The sequence below is a fragment of the Streptopelia decaocto genome (genome assembly GCF_964273445.1).
Source record: "Streptopelia decaocto genome assembly, chromosome: 1".
Lineage (NCBI taxonomy): Eukaryota > Metazoa > Chordata > Aves > Columbiformes > Columbidae > Streptopelia > Streptopelia decaocto.
The window spans coordinates 93,533,201-93,552,776 of NC_138663.1; the positions used below are offsets into that span (position 1 = coordinate 93,533,201).

A 19,576-nucleotide genomic window follows, 5' to 3' on the forward strand; every position below is an offset into this window, starting at 1 on the left:
CCCTTGGTAAAGCCATGCTGACTGCCCCTAATAACCCATTACTTTCCCAGGGACAGAGGTGAGGCTGACCGGTCTATAATTACCCGGGTCCTCCCTCCTGCCCTTTTTGAAGACTGGAGTGACATTTGCTTTCCTCCAATCCTCGGGCACCTCTCCCGTTTCCTAAGACTTGGCAAAGATGATGGAGAGCGGTCCAGCAATGACTTCAGCCAGCTCCCTCAGCACCCGCGGATGCATCCCATCTGGACCCATGGATTTATGGATGTCCAGACTATTTAATTGCTCCCTAACCCAGTCCTCATCGACTAAAGCAAACTCCTCCATTGACCTGGCTTCATTCGGGGTCTCAGGGGTACAGGGCTCCCCAGGACAGCCTCCGGCAGAGTAGACAGAGACAAAGAAGGCATTCAGTAATTCTGCCTTCTCTGTATCTTCTGCCACCAGGGCACCCACCCCATTCATCAGTGGGCCTACATTGCCTCTGGTATTAGTTTTATCTGCTATGTATTTGAAAAAGTTCTTTTTGCTGTCCTTGACCCCTCTCGCCAGCTGTAATTCTAAGGAGGCCTTGGCTATCCTAGCTGCCTTCCTACATCCTCTAACAGCAGCCTTATATTCCTCCCAAGTGGCCAGCCCCTGCTTCCATGACCTGTAAACTCTCCTCTTCTGCTTGAGCATACCCAACAGATCCCTATTCAACCACGCAGGCCTCCTGGCTCCCTTCCTTGACTTCCTACGTGTGGGGATGCTCTGATCCTGAGCGTGGAAGAAGCAATCTCTGAATGCCACCCAGCTATCTTGGGCCCCTTTTCCTTCAAGCAGTCTTGCCCATGGGATTTCCCCCAGCAATTGCTTGAAAAGGCCAAAGTTAGCCCTGCTGAAGTCCAGGGTTGCAATTCTACTTGCTATTCTGTTCCTGCCACACGAGATGCTGAACTCCACCATCTCGTGGTCACTGCAACCCAGGCAGCCCTCAACCTTTACTGCTTCGACCAGACCCTCCTTGTTAGTGAGGATGAGATCCAGCAGTGCACCTCTCCTAGTCCACTCCTCCACCATCTGCATGAGGAAGTTATCATCAATGCACTGGAGGAACCTCCTGGACTGTGGCTGGCTGGCTGAATGGTCCTTCCAGCAAACATCAGGGAAGTTAAAATCACCCACAACAACCATGGCCTGTGACTGTGAGGCCACTCTCAGCTGCCCATAGAAGGCATCATCAACTTCCTCAGCCTGATCTGGTGGCCTGTAACAGACGCCCACAACAGTGTCAGCCCTGCCAGCCTGCCCCTTGATCCTGACCCATACACTCTCAACTCGCTCGTCATCCGCTCCTGGGCAGAATTTAGTACATTGTAGTTGCTCTCTCACATAGAGAGCAACTCCACCACCACGCCTGGCTGGCCTGTCTTTCCTGAAAAGGGCATAGCCATCCATGACCACATTCCAGTCATGTGAACTGTCCCACCATGTTTCTGTAATTGCCACCAGATCATAATCTCCCGACCGAACATAGGATTCTAGCTCCTCCTGCTTATTCCCCATGCTGCGCGCATTGGTGTACAGGCATTTCAGGGAGCAAGCAGAGCACACCAGTTTCTCCCTAGGGGCATAGGAGGCCACCCGGTCCTCATCAGTTTTAGAATGCAGCCCCACTGGGACAAGCCCAGCTACAACCCCATCCCCCTTTGAGCCTAGTTTAAAGCTCTCCAAATGCATTACAAAGGAACATTCAGTCTCATTTCTGATTTATACAACATCCTTGCTGTGCTCCAGTGCACTCAAACTATGAAACAAAAACCTAGCAATATACAAGCTCCACATCTCTGTTTAGGCAACAAAAATACCTGGCTCTGTTTTAAAAGCTGATGGCTCTTTAAATGTTTAACCTAGTGATTGGTGTAAGACACACATCTTCTAAAAGACAGAGGTAAAGAAATCTACAGTAGTAAATTTAGTTCTAGGAGAACAGACTGCATCTTCTCCAGTAAAGTCACTGGGACTTTATGACTTACACTGTTATTTATGTGATACAAAGGGATAGCAATGGATAGATTAGTCTGAACATTGCTTACATTCCTCTGGTGTTCAAATCGACCTGTGTTCACCTCTGGATCACCACTGAGACTTTATTTTTATCTGTTAAATCTTCCATTCCTTCCTTCCAGCATGATGCTAATTTATGTGAGCTGCATCGGGTTGATATCATCAGTTGGAGTCAACTCACCTAACTTTTTAAAGTCTCTGGTGTTGATATACACGTGACCATTTCTTCCCAGGTTCAGTTTAGGGTCACTGGAACTTGGTTCCTCTGACTTACTTTAAACATCCATGTTAAGATGAAATAAATCAAGCCTGCTTCTTTCTGCTTATGATAAGCCCAGGACATGAAAGTCTACAGTGTAAATCTGGACATCTGGTCAGGTGAGTCCCACCCGGCAGGTCTGACTGTAATTGGGGCTGACTGAAAGGCTTCTGTCAGTTCCCTGCTCTCGGTGGTTAACAGGGATGACAGGAAGAAAAACGCAGAAGAGGTTGCTTTCCTTTGAAATACTAAATAAATACAGAAGTGAGGCAAAACAAACCAGTACAATCCCATTCTCTGTGGCAAATTAAAACTCTTGTTAAGTCATAGCAAAAGTCCTCTCAACTGCTGAAAACAGAGGCTGTTCAGTTTTCACATTCAATTTAGAGGTAACATTTTCAGCTGCAAGTTTTATTTCAGGTAAAAGTCTGGGCTTGTTTTCTGTTCAGAATAAAAAAAAAAAAAGTTTTCAACTGATTTATTTAAATGTTAACATTTAGAATCCAAATGCTCTAACTATGCAAAATTACTTTAATGTATTTCCAAAATGTCTCTGAAAAATGGAACTGTAAAAATGCAGAAGACAGCAATGTAGCTAAAACAGGCTATTCAAGCGTGAATTATTCAGTTTAGTTCTAGGAGAAAAATATTCAAAAAACAATAGATATCACAGTGTAAAAAGCACATTGCCAGCATTTCCTATTGCATTGTCATTGAATCTTCAAACATTTGGATTGCTCAGAACGGAAAGATAAGTTATGCCATCATGGCATGACGGTGCTCCCATGGCTGCCTCTCCAGTGGACAGAGAATGGGGATGCAGATGGAACCCAGAGGGGGTAACCGTGTGGGTGCAGTGTGGATAGACACACACCTCAGGGTGTGCCTGTGGCCCTGCAGGGGCTTCCTCAGTGGTGTGGGGGTCTGTGGGGTGCTGGGAGCAGCAGGGGTGACATGCAGCCAGAGCAGCCACATCTCTTATGCTCATGCTCCCAGAACATCCTGGGATCAGCTATAGAAGGGTGTTTAGAGTATAGGTGTTTATTAACATTTTGTAACTGTCTAGTTTTGTGGTTTATCTGTTACATTACCAATATTCATTCTGCATATATGGTTCACAGAGTACCAGTCAATGATCTGTCATTAATGTATCAATAGACTCTTTCAATCCTGATCTAATTCGAACCATGTGAACAGGGCAGTTTTTTCCTGTGGCATCAGAAAGGTCTGCAAGTAAATATTTCAGTATATACTACCATCCCTACAGTGCCTTTCTGAGCTGTCCCCCCCAAAAAAATAAAAACCCAAACACATTAGAAGTGCAAACTCTTCAGCCGCACAGAAGTCATTGTCTGCAGAGGGAGACACAGTGGGCTGCAGCTCTGGGAAGTGCAAGTAGGCAGAGGCATATTGACTGGAGGAAGGCAACTCTAATCTACCTTTCTGCCCTGTGCTTCTCCATTGGTTTGCCAGGGAGCAGCCAGGAAAACCCAGCACTGTCCAGATTCCCAAGGACTCTAGGAGGTATTTATCTTCAGACATACTTGGTGACACCCGAGTGACTCCTTCCACCAGGCCTGGACTGTTACCACAGAGCCTTTATGGCAGCACAAACTGTGGTCTTGTCATCAAAATGATCTGTATCAGCAACTGAAAGTCGCTGACAGCAGCTTTATGATTTATCAGAAATGCCTGGTTTGGACAATGCATACATATTTGGGATGGGGAGGACCTAGACACGCAGCATTTCTCTTGCCTCTGTACAGCTGCAGCATCCTTCTAGGCAGAATTAGTTACAAGCAGAATTATTCTCACTTTCAGTAAAGCACCAGCCATTACTTTTACATTATACTTACCATTTTTTACATTCTTTCCTTTCTTCATTTGTTTTGTTCCTGTAATGGATTTTGAAAGATAAACATAATGTCAGCAGGACTCACCTTGCTCTCCAGAAATCTCTATAATGGACATAAGTGTGTAGTCAGCACCTAGTCCAGAACCTCACAGCTACGTTAACAGGTAACAGCCTTTTCTGGGAAGTAGTTATGCTGTCGCTAATGAAAAAAAGAAATCTGAGGAAATATGGGAAAATTACAGCAGGAAAGCAACTCAGTTCTTTATAACTCTGTAATTTGCAGATGGAAAGCATTGTGTCTTGTCTGGCACTAATCTGGCAGATCTAACTTTCGAGACTATGCAAGACCTGCTTAAAAAGACTTGCTTCAAGACACGATGACCCTCTTCTCTGAGCGCAGCCCTGAAAGAAAACTCCAAACTTCCACAGCAGCACAGCTGTTGTGCAGTCCCTACATGCACAGTACCTATCAAACAAGCAGGATAATTAGTAACTGACTCCTGCATTTAGTCAACAAAATATAAGCAGTTGCTTGCCTCTGTGTCTGGAAGATATTTTTTTCATTCTTTTCCCATAAACGTTTTCATGAAAGTAGTTGCGAGAACAAGGCTGCCCACCTCCTTTCATACATATAGCTATGCTGTTCCCAGCCTCCAAGGTCCTGAGGATTTGCATGTTCATTTCCACCAGTCTAGATTTCATTATAACATAATGGCACCTATGTTACCTAGGTTTACATGGGACTATCCAGAGTAAACATTTATGGGTTTGACTGTAGTTGCTCACGGTGGGAAGAGAGGGTGCCAGGTCTGACAGTGCACAGCCTGCATGAGCATGGCAAAAGCTTCTGCTCTGGTGAAATCCAGCAAACTCTGATGATATCAGTGGTGCAAACTGACCTGACCAGAAACACATTGATTGATACCATTGCAGAATATTTGCTTTTGTGGCTGCCTGGGTTTTTTGTTTCAGGTAAATTTTGCAAATGATGAAATCCTGACTTTCAAATCAGAGAGAAGAGAGTGACATTGGGGAAGCTGGTGGAGCTACAGATCTACATTATGGAGAGCAGGACAGGGGCTAGGACCTATGAACTGGAACACCAATGCAAACTGGGGCCCATCTGCAGCTGTTTCATGCATAAGGGCTATCCAAAAGTTGCAGTGTTTAGTATTCAGATGCTATGCTTCTAAGACACCAAGCTCATCAGGGAGATTAAGCTGTCAAAAACTGTCAGTCTAGACAATTAAAAGCTTCCAGTACTGGAGGCCATGAAGCAAGATGGGGGTGCAGATGGGGGAAGAACAGGGAGGAGGAAGACTTCGCGATTCTTTCAGGGAAATTATTTTCCATCATCACTTTTTGTATTTTTGCCAGTTTCTGCTCGACAAATGCATGCACAAAAAGCAGGAATTTCAATAAGTGTTTATGACAACATTCTTTTGAATGAAGTTAATCATATTAACCTCTTGTGGGCCTAGTAAAGGCTCTAAATCAATAACTCTTTGTAAGTCTGTAAGGTAAAATAGCTGCATCCGGAATGGGAGAAAGAGTGTAATGCCTGATCCACACAAGAGGAGTCAAAGCACTGCCTCAATTACCACAGCAGCTGTCCAACAAGTGCTTTCAAAAGGTTTCCCCTAGAGACACATTTGTAAATTCCTTAAAATGGAGCCTGAGTGTCTATTACAAGTCTTATGAAACTGCAGTCTGTGCTAATTTTCCTTACTCCCATGAAGCACCCCATGGTCTGTCAGGTATTACAGTGCTGACTTTAAATAGAGGCAAGATGCTACTGAGATACTTCCCCACAGATTTAGAGTGAAAGCTGTTTGCTTTTTCTTAGCATGTAGGTTTTTGTGCCAAAGCATATGTGCTTTTACTATTCTAATGCTGGGTTGGTACTACATTTGATGAACAATTTAGTCTGAATTTTGTTGTTTAATCTGACACTGCTTTTCCGATGTCCTCAGAGGCCTGCAGATCGCCTCTGGATGTTTCAGATCCTCCTCGCTGACCTCCCAGGACAGCAGGCTCAACATCATGGTGCAGTTTTCCATAGCATCTTCCTCTCACCCTCTGCTTGCAGCCTTTCCACTCTGTTCAAATCACTTGAATACATCCAGGACCACCTATTCATACCATGGCTGCTTTCCAGCTGGCTGCTTAGGGCAGCACTGGGGACACAGGTTGCCTGGGTTTCAGTCTCAGTGCCCCTGATGAGTTACACATTTTATGCAGAGCTGAAGGGCTTCAGCAGAAGTGGAGAGCATGCTCTTTCCTATACACCACATTGTCTGAGGGTAAGGCTCTGTTCCTGGAGTATGAGTTCAGGAGAAAGGAATATTTGTGCTGGGGAGGCTGGAGAGCTTTGGCTAAGCTGAAGTTGTTCTCCTGTTTCCCCTTCCTCCTGGTGAATTATTTAACCTTGTGGGCTAATGAAAATTTCATTGTCTTTCTCTGATACAATAAACAGTGGGCCTGACTCCGGTCTTACTTTACCAGATTCAAAATTGATAGCTTTTTGTACTTAATTTCAGCCAGTTTTTCTCCACTAATTATGATTAAGAGAAGATAATCAATAGAACACAGTTAAAATGCTTATCCAAGAATGGTTGCATCTCTCTGACAAGTTTTGCCATGAAGTAGCTATTGAAGTTATCTGTAAATGCAGTGGTATCCATTGCAAACATTTATGTAGGAAAAAAACAAACATGCCTGACTGATGCAGTTTTTCTCCACTGATTATGGTTAAGAGAAGACAATAAATGGAACACAGTTAAAATGCTTATCCAAGAATGGTTGCATCTCTCTGACAAATTTTGCCATGAAGTAGCTATTGAAGTTATCTGTAAATGCAGTGATATCCATTGCAAACATTTATGTAGGAAAAAAACAAACACCCCTATCTGGGGGCTGGAAATAGGTTGTTTGTGTATCCTTTTTATCTATGTGCTTATTTTAAGGCCATACAAAGTAAATAGCTAGCTTTTCAGTATCAGCTAGTACCCTCCTGCCAGCCTTGGTGCATAGGACACATTGCTGTGCCTTGGCTGCCCCAGACCATGTACCATGGCAGGAAGCAAGGCAATACCCAATGGCACACATGTTTTATTTGCTACAAGTTTTGGCTTTTTCTCATGGTATACGGGCAGTTTTTCAGAGTGGTCATTTTATAAGCACTCATTCAGTAGATATGTTCACGCAAGAACATGATTTGCTAACAACAACCCCTCCCTAAAAGTGTTTCAGGGTCTAAGTCAGGTGTCAGAAGTTTTTCTATGCACCTTGTGTGGTTGATGAAGGTGAGCCAAGAAGCATCTGAAGTGGGTGAGACTGAACCATCTGCTGGCTTCCTCCCTTCTGACTGTGTCCCACCATTCTGTTGGAGAAAGTCTTGGCTTGCTTTATCCTAGCTAGGTGAATTCTGAATTACTGCTTTGCTGTGGCACACCCTTAACAAAAAAACTAGATACCACAGAGGGATCTCAAAGAGATCTTTCCAAATAGACTTTTTTCTCCAGCATGGTAGCCTAGATAAAGTGCTGTGCAGCCACTGCATTGCTGAGCTGCATGTCCAGCATTAATTATGCCCTGTGAAGGAACCGTATTTCTTAAAACGTTGTTCATGTTTCCAGTCTCAAGGGCCATGTACCTAAGTCATGTGTACATAATTGTATTACAGCTCCTACTGTGACACGTAAATGCCTTTTTTAGGGTCAGACCTTAGGACTTCAAGTGTGATTGACTTACAAAGGTACTTACGATCCAAATAGACTATTGAAAGTTTTAAAACAAGACTTAGGAGCTTCAGTGATGTAGATGTTCTTGAAAAAGTTACCATTAAATGTCTCTCCTAAAGTCAACAGAAGTTGCCAAACTGATGCAGGTCAAAAATCAGACCAGAAACAAAGGCATTCAGTGGATCCTTGTTTTATACTGTCTCCCTTGTACTAATTTACATTTTACTGCCCTAGGAACAAGAATAGCAAGGAAAACTTACTTGTGGCAGTTGTTAAACAAGTATATATCTTTTTTCTCTATATATGACAATGGCACTCATTGAATCTTTTTCTCTCCATCAGCTTCTCAAAGCTATACTTGAATGTTGAATGTGAACTCAGGCAGTTAGGTTCTCCTCACTGACTTCTTATAGGCAAGTTGATGTTGCCAGGCACAGTAAAAATTAGAGTTTTCACTGCAAAGAAATATCTTTTCTACAACATCACTCTGTCAGCTTAGGTGCAGTTCCACTTGAAGTATCAGAGTTAATTTTAATGGGCATCAGGTGCCTCTTAAATTTCCATTTAGAAAAGAAAAGCACAGCAAAAAGTCATAATCAGCAAGCAGCCCTCAGAGAGAGTGAAGGAAATCCACAGACTTGGACTGGCAGTCTGAACCTTTTGCATTGCACGTTGCTGGCCAGTCACAGTGACTGAATGTTTTTGTCTCCTGATGAAGAAAACCTTCTTCAAACCTCCTCTTCAAATGTGCAAGCGCTGCAGCCCTCAGTCCAGACTAGAGCTGCATGTGTGCAATTGTCCATACCTCCACAGCTTGTGGAAAATGAGGCTTTTTTCATGGTCAGGACTTGGGAAGCATACAGGAACTGGAAGGAACACATATATCTTTATAAGGAGCTACATTTCCTAACCCCCAAATTTCCAAGCCTGGCATACAGTAAAGCTGTGTGGCCAGAACTGGCTCTGCTGTCAGGTTAAAGCACGCAGGTTTTGCTCACTGTCTTGCATTAATGAACAGGCATTAATTTTACTGAAGAAAGTATTAGTGGTACTTAGAGATCTCATGGGAGCAGTCATGTACTGTTCTTGGCAGAATTCCTTCGTCATCTGGTTAATAACTCTGGTTTCCTACACTGTTGACCCAAAGATATCTTTGAGGGGAGATGGATGATAAAATTAATTTTTCTTCTAATCTTTGATTAAACATGACAGTTACTTACTTGGACTGATACACATATTATAAGACCTGTTTCAAGGCGAAAGGATGGAATATCTTTAAGTTACAAAGCTTTTTCCTTATGTGTTCATGGTGAAACAAATTTCTCATTGTGGGAAGTGCTTACCACAGGCTCTTACTCTAGAATGAATGCTAGCTTCAGGACCAAGTTTAATCAATAAACTGCTTTGTCAAAGAAGTAAATCAGAATTAATCCTCATAAGCATTATTAGTTTTCTGGAGTTAATATAACCTAGGGTAAGAACTTCACAAAGTTACGTGACAATAGGACCACTGCCTTCTATGTACAGACTTCATTTTGAGATTGCCAGTTGCAAAGTTTGAAAGTGATGTGAATTTGGCTCTGCCTGAAGCAGAAACAAAAGCAATAGCCACTAGACACAAATTTTTGGTGTGTTCTAAATCTGTAAAGTGTTCTTCAGCTAGTAAAAAAATCCTTTAGTAACTAGGATCATTTTACTTCTCTATATAGACAAAAAATTGCTATAAATCTGGAATACTAAGAAGGGTATGGTGCACAAACTCAACAGTAGCAGTCCCATCTGTTCCCCAGAGCTTACCCTGAAAATTCATGTTAACTGAAGTGACTGAGGGCAGAGATCTGTGTGATTCTGATCTTGCCTTTGTTGTGTTGGAAGAAGTCACTGAATGCAGAAACCTTTACTTTGAATAAGACAGACAGTGTTGGCCTGTCAGACACATTCATCCAATAAATGTGTTGTAGGGAAGAGCTATAAAGGCTCATCTTCTTTGGGAATTGTTGACTAATTATTATTTTTTGGTTTGAAATACTGAATTTATTAAATTTATACCCTTTTTCTTTGCAATATGGAGGACAACAGAAAGGACGCTATAAAATATCTACCATGTTATAATTTAAGAGTTTTCTGATTAGCTGTTTAAGGCTCAGGGCTACAAATGTAAATTCTTGATCATAGAAATTGCAGTGCAGAAAAAACCTGACAGATTTGAAGTAACATAAATGACCAATAGGATTTTAATAACACTCCAACATCCTCTTTGCTTAGCATTAAGGATTAATCACCCTCCATTCAATGCTGATTCAGCTTCCATAAGTCAACACTTACGTGAGCCACCTAATCATTCAGGATCAATCCTTCCCAAATATCCAAATCTTTCCAAAATGAAAATGAAACAACTCTCAAAAAAGTCCAGGATTTCTGCAAGAAGTATGATTAAAAGTCTTCTATTAAGATTAGATTAATAAATGTATTAATATTTGTGAACTTAAAGAAATGTCTAGAAAAAATGGAGTTCTTTTAAAAAAATATTGTAATAATTTGCAAAAGTGTACTTTCCTGTTTTATTTGAGAAACAAACTTTCTGATTTTCCTTCACAACTGTGTTCTCCTGTGCTACTCAATATAATATTTGCTGACTGAAAAGATCCACATGAAATATTTTGTGTTATATTTATTAGGCCTTTTCACTGCACTTCTTACAGATGAGATGAGGTTGGAATAAACAATTCATGTCGATTAAAACTAGGGATAAGGACATGCAGAAATGATACAATGACTTGCTGATAATTTGTTAAAACATGTCTCATTTTTGGTTACAATTCATTGGCCAACACATCCTGAGATAGACACACAGTATTCTTAAAGTTGTCAGAAGAGTCTATGTAAGAAAACATTGATACAGGTCTAAATACAATTCATGTCGTGTTTCATTTAAATCCTATTCTATTATCTGCTTCTAGTTCGTGTAACTGTTGTAGGTTTTTTGAAAGCAAAACAATAAATAATGATTAACAACACATTTTTTGGATGAACTCTGTATTAACTATAACAGTTTACAACCTAGAAAGAAACAAACTAGGGCTTGGCAAATACTCCGCAGATGAAAGGCCAGGTTAATGAAATTAGGTAGCTGCATTTGTTAAGAAGTTAAAACTACATATTTTAATATATATGATCAATTCTTGTAACAAAACTGGAATGTAGAAGACAGCTTCTGAAAAGCAGAAGTATTTCAGACATAGGGAATATATGTATGCAGATGCTTTACATGATCTCATTCACATGGCTGAGCAACTCCTGCCAATGGCAGCTTGTTGGATTCCAGAATTGGCAATTACCCTCAGCCAAGAGCCTGAGCACAACAGCATTTTCTGCTGTAGCACTTCTGGGCACACACTTGTCCCCAAAGCAGCTGGTCTTCTGAGGGAACCTTTTGTAGTTTGTTCTTTTTATAACAATATAGAAGGGGACATTTGACCAGTGTTAGAATCTGCGCCACAGCAAAGCACAGTAAAGGTCTACCTACCCATTGTCTTATTTCCGCTTTGGTCAGTGGAAAATGCTTAAAATGGAAATAAAATTGGACTGTTTTCCTGTTATTTATGCCCAGTTTTCAGCAAGAAGCAGTATAGGGAGAGAACATGCAGCAAGAGCTCCCAAAGTACAATCTATTAGTCAGTCTTTATACAAGTTCTTCTACAGCTCATAGCATTTCAATAGAGAAAAAGTTCAGAAAAGGGGCAAAATATGCTGTTGCTCCCTCTTCAGATGACATACATTTTCCGTAAAACCCCTTCCCTCCCAGCATTTCCTTGAAACCCTGTTAACTAGAGCAGTGTTGAATATTTCTCTTCTTCTATATTCTGCTCTTTGTTTTGCTGATCAGCCTTCTCAGTGCTTGCGTTACACCTAGGAGGATGCAGGGCACCTTAGGCCATAGTTTTAAAAGCAACATGGAAAAACCTAATGATACCCATTGAAATGAGCAGGACAGTACCAACTGTTCTGTTTTATTTACTTCTAATGAATATATTTCATCACACATTTCTATCAAGAAGAGGGCAATCACAGCAACAGAGCCTGTTTAAATCTGTTGTGAGTATATTTTACATCAGAGACATGGCTGAAAATATTTTTTAAAATTAACATTAGCCAGAGCATTACTTATGTTCAGAACCTTGCTCCAAGAATAAATAGCAACGGGGAGGAGAACAGCTTCTGCTCCTGAGACTGTGGCAAGGAAACAAATGTTCATTGCAAGAAGTCAGGCCATCTCACTGCACTTACTGCTTGCTTCCTTTCAGTCACACAGAGTTTTGTGATGCCCCTCAAATAATGCTACCAACACCAAAGCAAACAAAGGCAATTTCCTTATCTGATAATTATGGCCTTTCTCATTCCCTGCTGTGTGTGCTTCTAAATAACCAGTGTCATTGACATCATCAGCTACCAGTACATGTTGTATCACTTGCATACCACATGAAACAGAGCTGGTAAAAATATTCCCAAGAACTAGGAGGCTATTCATTGTCAATAAACAACATACTTTAATGGATTTCTTAACAACATCATTTACTTTAAGCATACACCCCTAAGGGATGTATTCTGTATTGTCAGGCTAACAGCAAATAAAGGCAGCTATTGATCCCTACCCTGTTGGGGGCTGAATTACAACACACAAGAATAACTATATCAAAATGATATTTGCACTCAAAATGCTTATAGTGCTAGATGTTTCCATTACAACTGAAGTGTCCCTTCTGTTCTCCCAGTGAGATTCACATCTAAAAGTATGATTTACTGAAGGAATTTCAAGCAAAAATTGCAAAAAGCGAGTCAAATCTCCAGTTTTGAGATTATAGAAATATGATAAAACTTCAATACCAGCTGGAGAATACAGACCTAAGTGAACCCTAAAGCTAGGTGAAAGCATTTAATCAGAGTATTTTTAGGAAAAATACAGAAACTAGGCCTTGAAAAGCTTTTAAGAAACCAGCCATTTCTGAAAAAAATTCCCATTCTGGAGTATGCTTAGTTTCAGGGCATGACCATTTGTGTGATGACAAAGTTTCTCTTAACGCTTCACATAATTTTCCATCTAGTATTTGCATTTTCATCCATTTCTTATTCAACCACATGGACATGGAGGACTTCTAATTACCTTCTTTTTCTGCAGGTATTAATTTATATGTTTGAAGAATACCACTTTTCTGAATTAATAAATGCCATTCTCGCAATCCTTCTGCATGCAACAAGTTTTCTAGACATCTGATCATTTTTGTTTCTCTGCTGAGCATATTTTCCCTCCTCTTCATATTTCTTTAAGTTGTTGACCGAAGTAGATACAATACCCTACTGAGCCCTGACTAGAGCGAAAGCTTTGACTTACTACTGTACCTTAGAGTCAGAAACTCCTGTCGGTGTAACAGCTGAGGCTCTGTGTGCACCAACAGGCTGTGCAAGCCCTTCCCCCTCCTTGGGGTCTGGCGGCATGACCTCAGGACAGCTTTGCTATGGCTTGGCTTGGCTGAGTAACCTGGGATCACATTGCTGGGAAAGAGCTGGGGCAGGAAGAACTGGGTGAAGTTTCAGCAGGGGTTTCCCTTTCCTCAGAACTGCATTTCAGCTCATGCCCTCTCTCCTTGTCCTTGCCTGCTCTGTTGCTGTAGGTATGACTACATGTGGATGTGCATCTTATTGACCCTGACTATAAGACTTGAGTTCCAGGCTGGACCTCAGCCCTGTCCTGACACTGTGGCCACGCTGAGCAGCCACATGGCTCTGGGTTTAGACCAGTCACCATCCCTGGGCTTGTTCCTTTGCTGGGTCCTACAGGACAGTCCCTGGTTGTTGAGGGCATAGCCCTGTGGCCCCACAGACATCCTGGATGCCCTGGCCTTGTCAGGGCAACTAGCTCTTGCTGCACCCTGTCAGTGACTCAGGTCATTATTAACCCATGGACATCTTTTAAAGACAATCAGTATCCATATATATATATATATAGGTATTCGCTATGGTGTATGTTGTAGTTGGCTGTTCCAGTAGCAACGCTTTTCCCACTATTGAACTGCCTGAATTCAAGACACACAAGCTGATGTTTCTTCCCACTGTAACAGAAGGAAATTACACAGATTTTCAGAGTGTTGTTTTTAGGGAAAGTTGTTGTTATCTACTATCCAGGCATGAAATAGTCTTCAATTAAATAAAATATTCATTTCAGCAAGTTGATGTTATTTGCTATATTTTTAATCACAGTATCACAGTATCACAGTATGTTTGGGATTGGAAGGGACCTCAAAAGATCATCTAGTCCAATCCCCCTGCTGGAGCAGGAACACCTAGGTGAGGTCGCACAGGAATGTGTCCAGGCGGGTTTTGAATGTCTCCAGAGAAGGAGACTCCACAACCTCCCTGGGCAGCCTGTTCCAGTGCTCTGTCACCCTTACTGAGAAGAAGTTTCTTCTCAAATTTAAGTGGAACCTATTGTGTTCCAGCTTGATCCCTTAGTTGTTTGGGTGCTATTTTTTTTTTAAGTTTCCACTGTCTTTTTGTATTAATGCTATCAAATCATGATGAAAATAAGCATAAATTAACTTTATGTAAGTTCAAAACCAAGATTGGTGAATATACAACTTGTCTTCTCACAAGTGGATTCTTTTTTTCACAAGTACTTGAAAACAAACTGTACAATACAATTCATTTTAAAGCTCTGTTCATGTTTCCATTCTTGTCAAGTAGATATTCTGACTAGGGTAGAAAACAGGTTAAAAAAGAAATATGAAGGAGACCACAGGCAGCATCTACCTTGGTTTCTTTTATATTTGCATTTTCTGAGCCAGTGCCAGGGCCTTGAGTGTCCTCACAGATGTCACTACCCCTGACAGCCTCCCCAGGGCTCCCCCACCCTACTCAGGGCCTAGGATCCCATGTCAGCCCCCAGGGATGTCAGCCCCAGCAATGCCACAGCTCCCACCAGCCCTGTCCTGTCCAGCCATGGGCCCTGCCTAGCCAGGGTGGGACAGGCCCTGGCTGCCAGACGTTCAGGAAGTTGAATTCTCTCCTTACATGTTTTGTTAGTTTTAAACTTGGCCATTTCTTCAATTTATATTGTTTCCTATTAACAATGGGTATTGCACAGACATTTCTGCTGCCCTCATCAGCTTTGTCCCAGCCCTTGGGGTCAGGGAGAAGCCATTGTTCAGCCTTTTGAAGCCACATTTCTAAAAAGACCTCCCTGTAGTTTTAGGTAATTCTGATCTTGCTACCTTTCTGTGTACTGTATGTGCATACACGACCCTAAGGACGACAGCAGCCCTGTGCTGGCTGCACAGTCTAGATGAGAAAGACATGCAATTCATATCCTGCTGCCCTCTGATACAGGTGTCAGGAGCTCTCTGTTTCTCCAGGTTACTCAAGGCTACAAGCAAGTTGTGCTGCCCTTATTACAGGGCTTTGCTTTTTGAACCTTGCATTGTGTTGGTACCAAAAGAACAGTTGTGCCTGATTAACCCCATGGAGTCATCTAGGACTTTCACATCTAAGCCTACTTAGGGAAGCGTTCCTTTGCTGACTACTGGATTTGAAGCAGGCAGCTGACCTGCGTAACTATTGTCCAGTATTTTTTTTATTGAATAGCCATCAGTTTTCGACCTTCTTCTTCTTTCTGAAATCCAAGAACAAGATTTCTGCCATATCTCTTCCTTCTCCCTACCACAACCAGAAAAACAACAATGTAGATATCAAGGGTACAGCAGAAAGTTTGAGGAATAGAACAGTTCAGGAACCTGATGTCACTGGCCAGGCATGTTTCCCTACCTCATATCTGGCCTTCACAGAGGCTTATGGATAGGCCAGACTGCAAATGCAAATTGAGGTCAGTCAGAAAAAAATCTTACACGACACTTTTCTCATTGGATCTTCTACAATATCTCTGTGTAGCTAGATCCCACTGCTCTTTTAAACAAATTAAGGTCAAAATAGGGAGAAGAAAATGACAATTTGAAGAGTTCTTTTTTTATTCAGTACAAATATAGGATAATGGTTTGAAGGGGCAGACAGAACATAAGCTTTACTGTGCCAGCCTCACCTCCCTATCATCTGGACACACTAGTAAAGTTTGAAAATATGAAAACTCTTCGTATAATTTGTATTAATGGGATAAACAGTCATCAATTATGTTCAAGCAAATAATTTTATTCCTTTGACAGTTGCTGCATTTTAGTTCCTTGAGGAGCTGTGATACTGTCCCAAGACTGGTACTCAGTAATGGACCAAGCTGCAAACTCAGTGACAGTTTGAGAACCAGAAGACATTTAATTGATAATTTCTCAAGTCTGTTAATGTAAATCTGACCAGTTTAGCCCTCATTTCCATCACTTTTCTTCAGATTATTGAGAACAGACGCAACAAAATCTTAAACTTTTTTTTCCAGTAAGAGCACTTTGCAGGAGAGCTTTGAAAGTGTGCTCTCATGGGGAAACATGTTATAACTTTATATGCTTACTTTTTATTTCCTTAAGGATATAACTTCTTTTTTTTTTCCCACAAGAATTTTCTGAGAGTTAATAACTGCTGTCCTCCTTCAAGATGAACAGCTCTATGGAAGCACTAAATTCTAAGTGTTTCAAATTTTTGCAAAATTAAGTAATCTTACCAAGATTTGAGTAGCCATCTGGGAGAAAGAAAAAGGATTCAAGTGTTATTATGGACTGTAGAAATGCCTGTTTGCATTTTAGTTAAGGTAAATCATCCCACTAAAACAAATAGTTTAAAAGCATCTTTAAAAAGATAAGCATCTTAACGCCACACGGAAAAGTTATCAGAGCATTCCTAAAAACCTCTTGTAGGGTTCTTATGACTTAAAGTATAAAACTGATCTTTGTGATTTGGTAAAATTGCACAGTGGAATTACCCTTTTTCTGTTCATGGATATCAAACTTATTTCAAGTGACTAGTGCCACATTAGCAAGCGTCAGTACATAAACTATTTCAGTCTACAGTCCATTTGATAGCTATTGCCTTAATCTCTTCCCAATGGCCTTCTCTTTTTGAATCCAGTTCCACTATTCCACTTTTCTGCCAGCTGAGAAATATTCTGGAACTTGTCACAGAGGTTTTTTTTTCCTTTCCAGTTAATGTGTAGAGTCTTGATTTCCCCAATTATGTCACTCTCACTGGGCAATGAAGGGGCAAAAGAGGTTAAAAATGTGCAGAATTACTGCATTTTTCTAATGTTCTGTCTTCTCATCACTTAGAAAATTGCATTTTGACAAAAAGAACTCTGTAAAACAAAAAAAGCTGCTTCTGAACAATGTCTTCTAAATGCTGTCTTTCAAGAACCTTTCTCAAGTTATGAGCCATCATTTCTTTTTATGAAGAGATGGAGTTATCCATCTCCCCACAAGTTCAGTTTACAAAATGGTGCTATTACCTAGGGAGAGAAAGAAAAAAAACTTTCAACAGAGTCTGAAGAAAATTGTTCATGTCCTTTGAGTTATGAATCATTTCAGAAAGTCATGAGCTTCTGAAATTCTGATTTCTGCCTCCCATTCTGGGTTTGTATTGCTTCTGAAGTGAATCTATACTTCCCATTAATTTAATAATCCAGAAGTCCCTGTATTCTATGCATTTAAAGTTTTAGAGGCTGTAGAGCATATCCCCAAGAGACAGAAGTCAGCATAGCTCCAGGAATGAAATTCAAGCTCTATTGATTTATACCTGCTGAAGATATGCTGGTGAATGAGATAGAAAAAGGAAATATATTCTTTGAAAAACACGAAAATCACGTTAAGAAACCAGTTGAAGTTGCTACTTGCTAACAAGGTATTTTTCTATTGCATTCATAGACATGAATTTAAAAGATAAAGAAAATAACACCTGGGGGTATTAGAACTCTTGTCTTACCCTCAAGCTGCCATATGTATTTTCAATTATTTTTTGAATGGTCCATTGTGCCATGTGCCTGATTAGGATGTTTGTGTCTGATTAGAAACATCTCAAAGGGTTTATTTGGAGAAAGCTGATCTTACATCTTGTGTCTGCAGCATTAAAAAAATAATAAATAAAAAGGTTCTAAGGGCATCTCTAGATTCAAAATCTGCCTTCAGAAAATCTTGACCATTCAGCTTAAATTATGGACATAACCATAAATAAATAGAAGCCTGTTGGCTTTATCCTTTTGTCAGATTCACCAGTCTTGTGCCCTGGAGGTCAAGAATGACAAGGTCACAGAAACAGAAGTTGGCAGTCTCCCTCTTTGCTACCAAATCTGAAGGGATTTCCTAACTCATTTAGACCTTCAGCCTCAGTGGAGAATACATCCAGACAGCTGATGGAGGGAGCCTGTGTTCAGCATTGCCTTGCTCTGTGCACAGAACATGCTGTGTCCAATAAATACAAGTGAGAAAGGGGATTAGCAGAAAAAGAATCTGAAAAGAAGTGGGGACTCTCACTCAAGGCTGATCTGCTGCTCCAAGAAGCTTCGTGAAGGTGGAGAAGGAATGAAAAATGTGTCAACACAAAGGCATAATAGAGCACATAAAGAGAAAGCTTGAAGCTTTTCACATGTTAAAGATGTGTGAAGAAAGCAAAGTACCAACAAAGGCTGAATACAGCACAAAGCCTCCATCTCATATAAATACGTATTTGTTTCATAAGCTATCCTTGGTACAGTGAATATAAAGGTAAAAAGTACATGACAGAGTGTCCTGGTGATGAAAAAGAAGGTAATCTCGTGTAAATTGAACTGGGATTGAAGCAGTTTAAATTATGGAATGTATTTAACTGACAGCAAGCTATGCATTCAGGATCAATATCAGCACCAGAACAATACAATCTGTGCCTTATGACCATCAATGCAGACTGTTGTGCACTAGGACAGGTAGAAGAGTGTATACTGCTGTACTCATGCTCTGAAATGTAGCACCTGTTTGCAAACAGGGAAAACCTCATGATGTTGTAAGAGTTTGATGCCCAATGTTGTGCTTTATCTTCCTTCTCTGTGACGTTTTCTGCTGGGTTTTCTCCTGGCTGCCTCACATGTTTTTCTCAGAAACAAGGAAAAAGCATCTGAAAGCTGCCCAGTGTGTGGAAACAGAAGAGACAGCGGTGACAGAATATGGGGGTGGACTATGGTTCCCTAAAAATAGGTGTCCAGGGGCTACAGAAATGTTCAAAGTTATCTGGCTGTCACTGCTGAGTGCCGTGGGTCTCCTCTAGGACAGATAACCTAGGAAGATGTGTCATATCTGACAGTAATAAGTGCCTTATGCTGTTAGAAGCGTAGTAGTATAATTTCATTTGGGATTCAAAGTACTCTGGGGAAGAGGGAAACATTAGTAAAATCAATTCAGTATTACTGGAAGGACTGTAGTTTCAAGACCACTTTCATCGCCTTACAAACTGTAAAGTAAGGGTTCATGTTTGCTGGTGTTTTCAATATTTTGTCTCAGGAGGGAATTTCAACTGATTAAAACACACGTTTCTTATCCTGATTTAATATCCCGATTTCATACTAGGATATTTGATTTAAGTGGGCCAAATCCTCAGTGATGTAAACAGGTTGAGTCACTGAAAAAGTTCTTCTACTCTAACTTTGGCAGCTAAAATCTAAGCTGGACACCTGTAAGACCTATAAAGTTGGCTCAAAGAAAAAAGTGCCTCCAGAAGTCACTC

General features: G+C 40.9%; 1 long non-coding RNA gene across 6 annotated transcripts in view; it reads right to left on the reverse strand.

Annotated features, from left to right (window-relative positions):
• Nucleotides 1-19,576, reverse strand: part of LOC309437460 — a 78,499-nt gene that overhangs the window by 48,955 nt on the left and 9,968 nt on the right. For all 6 annotated transcript variants that reach the window (XR_014183556.1, XR_014183557.1, XR_014183558.1 and 3 more), the window contains exon 2: nucleotides 4,162-4,200. This is a non-coding gene — a long non-coding RNA (uncharacterized lncRNA). The remainder of the gene's footprint in view (nucleotides 1-4,161; nucleotides 4,201-19,576) is intronic.